Below are 9,537 nucleotides of genomic sequence, written 5' to 3'. Positions count from 1 at the left end.
TATGAGCGAATACGGATATTTCAAATACCCGGTGCACTTAAATGCTGTCTTGTAATAACTGAAAGCCATGCACAGTGGTTTAGTAGGTTAAACTCGGGTGAATTTTTACTGATAGGGTAAGGCATGGATGTGGTCGGGTGCTGTTTATCCAAGTGCAAAATTCAACTTCAGTGTGTTAATTTTAATCCTTCTCCATGAAATACCCAACGGGAAACTGTAACTTTTTCTCATTGTTATTGTTATTGTGAGTTTTCTTTATTATCTATCATCAGCGGACGTTTCAAATATACGTTTAGTGTAATTTCCGAAATGTACTCAGCCTATGTACATCCAGAACGCCTTTTAGAGAGGCTTTACCGAAGGCTTTTTAGTGTTAAACGAGGTGTCTAGTCAGGTCCAACGCCGCCCCCGCAACGATCTTAGTTAACTTATCAACTGAATCTTCTTTATCTCCTTCCTGTTCGTCAAATAACTGTGAGAACTTGTCCTGAAATTTCAAACAACGCATCAGCCTTCTCTGTAACGCCCTGGAGTATTTTCGGATTTTGCTTATCAAGTCTTCCCTAAGTCTTCGTCGGTTTTTAAGTCTAATCTACGTCTTAGTCTTTTGTGGTTCGTGTAAAGTTCTTCACTATTGTAGCAGCCTTCACTGTATCCTGAATAAAGTTAATATCCTTTCTTGTTTCTACATTTGCATCTTTCCAGGTTCATCTACTTCTTGTACTTCCTAATTGTATGTGTTCATGGCGTAAAAAAAGTATCTTCCACTAATTCTGAAAGTGAATCTCCTCTCATATCCTTATTTGGACTAAGAATTAAGACAATATCCTTTCTTGTTTCTACATTTACATTATTCCAGGTTCATCTACTTCTTGTACTTTCTAATAGTATATGTTCATGGCGTAAAAAAAATATCTTCCGCTAATTCTGAAAGTGAATCTCCTCTTATATCCTGATTTGCAGTAAGAATTAAGACAATATCCTTTCTTGTTTCTACATTTGCATCTTTCCAGGTTCATCTACTTCTTGTACTTTCTAATTGTATGTGTTCACGGCGTAAAAAAAATATCTTCCGCTAATTCTGAAAGTGAATCTCCTCCTATATCCTGATTTGCAGTAAGAATTAAGACAATATCCTTTCTTGTTTCTACATTTACATTATTCCAGGTTCATCTACTTCTTGTACTTTCTAATAGTATGTGTTCACGGCGTAAAAAAAATATCTTCCGCTAATTCTGAAAGTGAATCTCCTCTCATATCCTTATTTGGACTAAGAATTAAGACAATATCCTTTCTTGTTTCTACATTTACATCTTTTCAGGTTCATCTACTTCTTGTCCTTTCTAATTGTATATGTTCATGGCGTAAAAAAAATATCTTCACTAATTCTGAAAGTGAATCTTCGCTCATATCCTGATTTCCAGTTAGAATTAAGACAATATCCTTTCTTGTTTCTACATTTACATATTTCCAGGTTCATCTACTTCTTGTACTTTCTAATAGTATATGTTCATGGCGTAAAAAAAATATCTTCCACTAATTCTGAAAGTGAATCTTCGCTCATATCCTTATTTGGACTAAGAATTAAGACAATATCCTTTCTTGTTTCTACATTTACATATTTCCAGGTTCATCTACTTATTGTCCTTTCTAATTGTATGTGTTCACGGCGTAAAAAAAATATCTTCACTAATTTTAAAGTGAATCTTCTCGTATCGTGATTTGCAGTAATAATAAAGACAATATCCTTTCTTGTTTCTACATTTACATATTTCCAGGTTCATCTACTTCTTGTACTTTCTAATAGTATATGTTCACGGCGTAAAAAAAATATCTTCCACTAATTCTGAATGTGAATCTCCTCTCTTGTTTTACATATATCCCCAAATTCCCAGTTCAGTTTAACCAACATTTTTGTTCTCGAGTTTGGCGTTGAAGTCTCCCATAACTATTCATAATCATCATGTCGCAATAAAAACGTACCCAGAATGGCATTTCCACTTGCTTCCCTAAGATCTTGGTCGGTGGAGTGAGGCCCCATTGGACATTCCTGGAGCAAGTGGTTCATAGCTTACTTTTCTCCCCATGGGCATTCGGGGTTGTTGGCTAATCCACACCTTGTTTTTTCCGACCTTTGCATGTGGTCCCATAACTATAGAAAACTGTATTTATGCTTCTATATTGCCACTAAGTGTTTGTCGGTGCATGTCTGAGGTATCCAGAGTTTTTACCGTGTGGAATTGATATGACAACGATTCCTGATGCTCTCTTGTTAATGCTAAGGGACTATTCAGCGTTCCCTGGTAGATTCTTGTACATCTAGAAATCAACTTTTTCTTTCTTATTCGAAACACCCATGATGTCCCACTTGGGGATATTGTGGCCGAGTGGAAAACTGTAGCTGTAGGACAGGGGAGACAGAAACAGCAGAACACCTAATAGTGGAATGCAGCAACTATGAGAGGCAGAGAGGGGAGTTAGTGGCAGGAGTAGTGATGGTAATAGGCGGAGAGGAGTGGGCTAGGAGAATAGAGGAGGACAACGGGGCGATCTACACGGTGTCGGGGCTGTATGGGGACAAAAATGAAATAGAGAAAAGAATGATAAAGTTGGCAAGAGTGTTCTTAGCGGCGCAGTGCTGGGAAAAAGTGCACAAATGTCTGAATAAGTGAAGATAAGTGACTTTACTTCAGGTTAGAAAATTACGTAACGCTGAAAAGGAAGGTGTGGGATTAAGAAGAAGGGAGGAACGAGAGGAAGAGGACCAGAAGCGATACAAAGCGTTACAGCCCAAAAGAAGAAGAAGAAGAAGTTTGGGAGTGGTGAGCGCATGGATTTTTCACACCATCGCAGAGTGCCGGAAATTACCCACATGATGCCCAGACCTGCCCAGACCTTCGATTAACTCTTACTTCAGCGACTTCGGTTGAGAGGAGCACCGGGAGGCAGCATAGGCAAGGAAGAGTCATATAGTACCACGGTTGCCACTATAAAGAAAATTCGCCCGCGCCACCACCGAGCCGGCCTACCAAGTTGCCTTACCAAGTTACCTTAAACCTATGTGATCCGAAGGGGGACAAATCTGGCCTCCCCTCCGGCACTTCGATCAAAACGATATACTTTTTTCTACTTTCCATTAGCTTCTTTTCAGTCATTATTCATTATTGTTTTACACTATTGATTCGGTACCAGTACTTAGTGTTCATGAGCGTTATCGTTGTTCAGATAAATGAGTACGATGCCAAGTGTTACAGGCGCGAAAATTTGAAAACGTCGGATCGGATTGGGTTAACACTCTGTTCGTTGTCAGGGCTAGGTTCCAATGGCGACCTCTTTGTACCCAGAGACTCATGCAGAAGCAGCTTCCTGTCCTTTTTAGAACAAGTTGTTGCCCCAGGAAAAGCTGCAAAACAGTCAGCAGGTAGTTAAGGAGGGTAGCTTTAAAAATATCCTTTATGAGTTTTCTATAACCTCGTTTTATCTACACGATGGTGATAAGATTAACAGGCAGTCGACACAAACAAGCTAATAGCATGGTAGATAAGAAAATGAACACACACACACACACACACACACACACACACACACACACACACACACAGGCCCGGTAGCTCAGTGGATAGAGCGTCCGCCTCACAACCAGAAGGACCGGGGTTCGATTCCCCGGCTTTGGGTTTATCTTCTTTCACGTGTAGCCCCTGTTCACCTAGTAGTCGAGTAGGTACGCGAGGAGTTTGTGACCTCGTTGTCGCGGTGTGTTGTGTGTGAGTGGTCTCAATCCTACCCAAAGATCGGTACTATGAGCTCTGTGCTCTTTCGTAAGGGAACGGCTGGCTGTTTCGAGAGGGACCCGCAGTAGACCAAGAGGTGAATTACACACACACACACACACACAAAGCCACACGCAAATATTAACACGGACACACACACGCACACACACAAAAAAAAGTGCAGTAGACGCTGGCGTTAGGGCGATGCTATCTCGCTATCTGTGAGCCGCGAGACATGCAGCAGACGGGACAGACCTTCGGAGGGATTGCTGACGAGGCGTCCTGCTGGCGGGAAGGATGATAGGGAGTAGACAGGCGATGAGGCAAGGGAAAAATGATCCGAATTAGCAATTATAGTTTGTTGAGTATTATGAAATTCCTCGTTTATTTTCTATCCTTCCCCCTCCCCCACAACACACACCTTCCGCTAGGCAGGCTGAGGTTGAAGTCTTCCTCAGGCATCATTTTTTATGCCAGTGACAGGAGAGTTTTTTTTTTGTTTTTTGTTTTTTACATCGTGGCCTATTGCGCCGGTAGGCTTCTTCCCGGTGGATCCTGATGGTCGGCCCAAGGCTTCTTCCCGGTGGATCCTGATAGTCGGCCCAAGGCTTCTTCCCGGTGGATCCTGATGGTCGGCCCAAGGCTTCTTCCCGGTGGATCCTGATGGTCGGCCCAAGGCTTCTTCCCGGTGGATCCTGATGGTCGGCCCAAGGCTTCTTCCCGGTGGATCCTGATGGTCGGCCCAAGGCTTCTTCCCGGTGGATCCTGATGGTCGGCCCAAGGCTTCTTCCCGGTGGATCTTGATGGTCGGCCCAAGGCTTCTTCCCGGTGGATCCTGATGGTCGGCCCAAGGCTTCTTCCCGGTGGATCCTGATGGTCGGCCCAAGGCTTCTTCCCGGTGGATCCTGATGGTCGGCCCAAGGCTTCTTCCCGGTGGATCCTGATGGTCGGCCCAAGGCTTCTTCCCGGTAGATCCTGATGGTCGGCCCAAGGCTTCTTCCCGGTGGATTCTGATGGTCGGCCCAAGGCTTCTTCCCGGTGGGGCCTGATGGTCAGCCCAGCCCGTTCTGGCGCAGGCGAGTGTTTATAGTGGCGCCATCTTGCATTGGCTCATGCTGCCCTCCCGGAGCTCATCTTTAGTCCTAGAATCTAGAGTCCGGGTTGATAGGTGGTCTTCTGGACAGCATGTGGGTAGTTTTAAGCCACTCGGCGGCGGCTGAAAAATCCCAGCTTGGTGGCACCGGGCGGGGATTGAACTCGCGTCGTCCTGAACGCGGCGCCGTCACGCTATCCATTCAGCCCTCTCATGAGCGTGTGGTGTGAGGTGTTGGGTGTGTGAGGTCACAGCTGCACCCAGAGATCTGTGAATATGTAGTCCCAGGCTCAAAGCGAGGATGTTGTATGTGCCATTGCAGGTTGGATAAAAGTGTTACCAACTACCACGGGTGTGAACGGGGTCACGTTCCCTTCACGTCCACAGTGAGCTGAGGTGTCAGACATAGAGCCGCAGGAATGGCCTCTGGCACGGTGAACTCTTGGCTCATCGATGGCTTACTTGGTTTGCTGCCCTGACGTCTGCCCAGAAGACCCGAGTTCGATTCCCAGCACCCGAAATTGACCTCTCTTTCGGCCACCTCTTTTGATTCTTTTTTGTAGGAGCAGCGAGTAGAGAGCTTTTTTATATTATTATTTCTTTTTGTGTGTGTCCTTGAGCTGTCTCCTTTGTCGTAAAAGTGGGTGGTGTACGTTTCGAGGAGGGTACTGGCTAGCGATGACGAGTCGGACACGTGATCAGACCATGGGTGAATTGCACACACACACACACACACACACACACACACACATATGGATCTGTAAGTAAAAAATTGAGGAAGGGAAGATGCTTGAGAGACATAAAGAAATATAGCTTCCCGCAAAGAAATCTAGAGGTTTGGAACAGACTAATTGAGGATGTAGTATCGGCGAGGAGTGTGCAAAGCGTTAAGGAAAAGTTGGATAAATGTAGATATGGAGACGGGACCACATGAGCGTAAGCCCAGGCCCGGTAAAACTACAACTAGGTAAACACACACACACACACACACACACACACCTGGATTATGGAGTAGGAGGAGGGCGTGGTGTGCCGTGCCTGGGTCGCGGAACAGGAGTGGTCAGTCGCCGCCTCACCTCGCCTTTTACCTGCCGCCCCGCCCCGCCCCGACCCACTCCCACGTGTTGGGCAATAATGGCACCAGATTGCTTGGCTGCGTCAGGGTAACCCGTCCGGGGGGGAGGGGGGGGGAGGGGGCAGTCAATAAGTGATTAGGGAATGAAAGAGAGAGAGAGAGAGAGAGAGAGAGAGAGAGAGAGAGAGAGAGAGAGAGAGAGAGAGAGAGAGAGAGAGAGAGAGAGAGAGAGAGAGAGAGAGAGAGAGAGAGAGAGAGAGAGAGCTATCAAGACCATCCTTTGAAAATTATGTCTACAGAACCTGACCACTTGAAAACAAAAGGATATCGAGTATAAGAATATGCGACAACTTACTGGATGAAATAAATAAAATAATAAAAAAATAAATAAATAAAATGGGTATAGCTAATGGCAGTCTGGCAGTTCCAATACCCGATCGGTAGAGACCTGTTGTCAATGCCGGATTTGTTCTTGAAAGCTAAGGCGGGGAATCCATTAGTTGGTGGTCAGAGCTTGGGGCCAAATTTTTAAGCATTTCGAGTCCTAAGTACACGTATTTGACAAGGCTTTCGTAGGAGTTTCGAGCATTTCCAGGGGCAGTTTTATAACCCTGGTGGTAGTCTGAGCCTTCTTCTGTACCGTGAACCTAAAGAAAGACTCATTAGAACCCGTTTAATCCTCTTCTGTTCGTGGTTAGAGCTTAGGGCCAAATTTTTAAGCATATCGACTCCTAAGTACACGTATTTGACAAGGCTTTCGTAGGAGTTTCGAGCATTTCCAGGGGCAGTTTTATAACCCTGGTGGTAGTCTGACCCTTCTTCTGTGCCATGAACCTAAAGAAAGACTCATTAGATCCCGCTTAATCCTATTTTGTTCGTGGTTAGAGTTAAGGGCCAAATTTTTAAGCATTTCGACTCCTAAGTACACGTATTTGACAAGGCTTTCGTAGGAGTTTCGAGCATTTCCAGGGGCAGTTTTATAACCCTGGTGGTAGTCTGACCCTTCTTCTGTGCCGTGAACCTAAAGAAAGACATATTAGAACCCGATTAATTCTCTTTTGTTCGTGGTTAGAGTTAAGGGCCAAATTTTTAAGCATTTCGACTCCTAAGTACACGTATTTGACAAGGCTTTCGTAGGAGTTTCGAGCATTTCCAGGGGCAGTTTTATAACCCTGGTGGTAGTCTGACCCTTCTTCTGTACCGTGAACCTAAAGAAAGACTCATTAGAACCCGATTAATTCTCTTTTGTTCGTGGTTAGAGTTAAGGGCCAAATTTTTAAGCATATCGACTCCCAAGTACACGTATTTGACAAGGCTTTCGTAGGAGTTTCGAGCATTTCCATGGACAGTTTTATAACCCTGGTGGTAGTCTGACCCTTCTTCTGTGCCGTGAACCTAAAGAAAGACTCATTAGGACCCGATTAATCCTCTCTTTTGTTTGTGGTTAGAGCTTAGGGCCAAATTTTTAAGCATTTCGACTCCTAAGTACACGTATTTGACAAGGCTTTCGTAGGAGTTTCGAGCATTTCCATGGGGTAGTTTTATAACCCTGGTGGTAGTCTGACCCTTCTTCTGTACCGTGAACCTAAAGAAAGACTCATTAGAACCCGATTAATTCTCTTTTGTTCGTGGTTAGAGTTAAGGGCCAAATTTTTAAGCATATCGACTCCCAAGTACACGCATTTGACAAGGCTTTCGTAGGAGTTTCGAGCATTTCCAGGGGCAGTTTTATAACCCTGGTGGTAGTCTGACCCTTCTTCTGTGCCGTGAACCTAAAGAAAGACTCATTAGAACCCGATTAATCCTATTTTTTGGTCTTTGAAAATAATTGAAGTAAGAAGCGAAGGCATCTTATAACATTGACCTTAGTTAGAGTTTGCATCTGTGTCCGTATCTATGTTAGCGCTCCTGTGATGTAGCTATATGTAAGGCACAGATAGGAAGGTGGAATATGTAACAGTTTGTTGTGGATAGAGAAAGCTAAATGAGAGACAGCCGAAAGATGATAAGATAGTACCGTAGAGTTACATGAATATCCTAGACCTATAAAAAACCCCAAATTGTCGAGTCCGTTTTGGCTTTGTCTCCCGTGGGTCCATCCCTCCCCTCTGCTCTGCTACACAGTCCCAACACCTATCCCCTCCTCTCATATGTTACCTGCAGCTTACATATGAGACGAAGGGATAGCTGTTGGGAGTATGTGGCAGAGCAGAGAGGAGGAAAGGACCCGCGGGAGCCTACGCCAGCCGGCCTCGACATATTGGGAAGACTACAGAGAATAACAGAAGAAGATCACCATTTGTATATCGCCAGCTGCTTGTCTCCTTACCTCTAATTATCTTCCAAAAGGATCGAGATTATAACCATTTTCTTTTCTATTTTTTGAAGGGGAAGGTAAAACTGAGACTCAAGATCATGAGGAGGGGTCAAAAAATAAGGAAAAAAATAGAGGATTATGATTAGACGCGATATTGTGAAGAAAAGGGAAAAAATTAAAGAAAAAAAGTTTGGGCAAAGTGTTTACATGTTCCTTTAATAAGAATATGAGAGAGAGAGAGAGAGAGAGAGAGAGAGAGAGAGAGAGAGAGAGAGAGAGAGAGAGAGAGAGAGAGAGAGAGAGAGAGAGAGAGAGAGAGAGAGAGAGAGAATAACAATCTTCCTTATTGTCTCTTTCCTCTCCTCCTCCTCCTCCTCCTCCTCCTCTTCCTTTCCTGCAATCTCACCTTTTTCCAGCGCGGTGTCAACATGAAAAGTGACGGATGAAATATGGGCGACACGATCCCATCAATATATGTTCCCGGAAGACGCACAACACCTTAGGGCGCCACAAAAAAGGGTCGTCTCACCTTTAATCTGTCCCCGCGCCATCAATCTCTGTGTAAACTAGAAGGCTGTTGAGAGGGAGGAGGGAGTGGATGGCTGGGCTAAAGAGGGGAATGGAAGGGTTAATGGATGGTGTGTGTGTGTGTGTGTGTGTGTGTGTGTGTGTGTGTGTGTGTGTGTGTGTGTGTTCTCTTTCCTGCTCCTGTTGTTGTTAATGATGATGATGATGATGAGGAGGAGGAGAAGGAGGAGTAGAAGGGACCGTGCCATTCTTGTTGGGGTGGTGGTAGTGTTGTTGTTGTTGTTCTTTTCCTTATAGGTGTTGTTGTGCAAGGAGAGTCTAAGTGCAAGACGTTTTTTTCCTCTTATTTTTCTTTTTCGTGTTTTCTTTTTCTTCTTATGAGAAGCTGATATTTTCAAGAAGGGTAAATAATCTTTCCATTGCCGGGTGTTGAGCTCGTGACCAGTGATAACGCTCAGCCACCCTTCCAACCTGTCTGCTCACTCAAAAATAAAAAGCAGATAAATTTGGTTAGGTGTTTGGAAGACAGATTTAGGGTTTGTCAACGGACGGGATGCAAGAACGAAGATGCTGGATAAATCATGCATCAGGAAATGTAACAATTGAGTACAAATGCCCAGGGCCCGTGAGAGGGGGGTGAAGCTGGTATCTTTACACCAGGGCCCGGTCTCAAAGGGGGCCCGGCCTCAAAGGGGGCCAGTCACCCGACCAGGAGGGAAAAAAATGGGAGAGTAAATGGAGAGAGAGAGAGAGA

At 44.7% G+C, this 9,537-nt stretch overlaps 1 protein-coding gene across 1 annotated transcript in view; it reads right to left on the bottom strand.

Annotated features, from left to right (window-relative positions):
- The window catches only part of LOC126988116 (uncharacterized), a 13,700-nt gene extending 7,745 nt beyond the window's left edge, over positions 1-5,955 (bottom strand). The window contains exon 1 of the mRNA XM_050845923.1: positions 5,863-5,955. The gene's annotated coding sequence lies outside the window, so the exon portion shown is untranslated. The remainder of the gene's footprint in view (positions 1-5,862) is intronic.
- Positions 5,956-9,537: the final 3,582 nt, after the last annotated feature.

Source organism: Eriocheir sinensis, chromosome 6 (genome assembly GCF_024679095.1).
Source record: "Eriocheir sinensis breed Jianghai 21 chromosome 6, ASM2467909v1, whole genome shotgun sequence".
Lineage (NCBI taxonomy): Eukaryota > Metazoa > Arthropoda > Malacostraca > Decapoda > Varunidae > Eriocheir > Eriocheir sinensis.
This window is presented reverse-complemented; position numbering and strand designations above follow the sequence as displayed.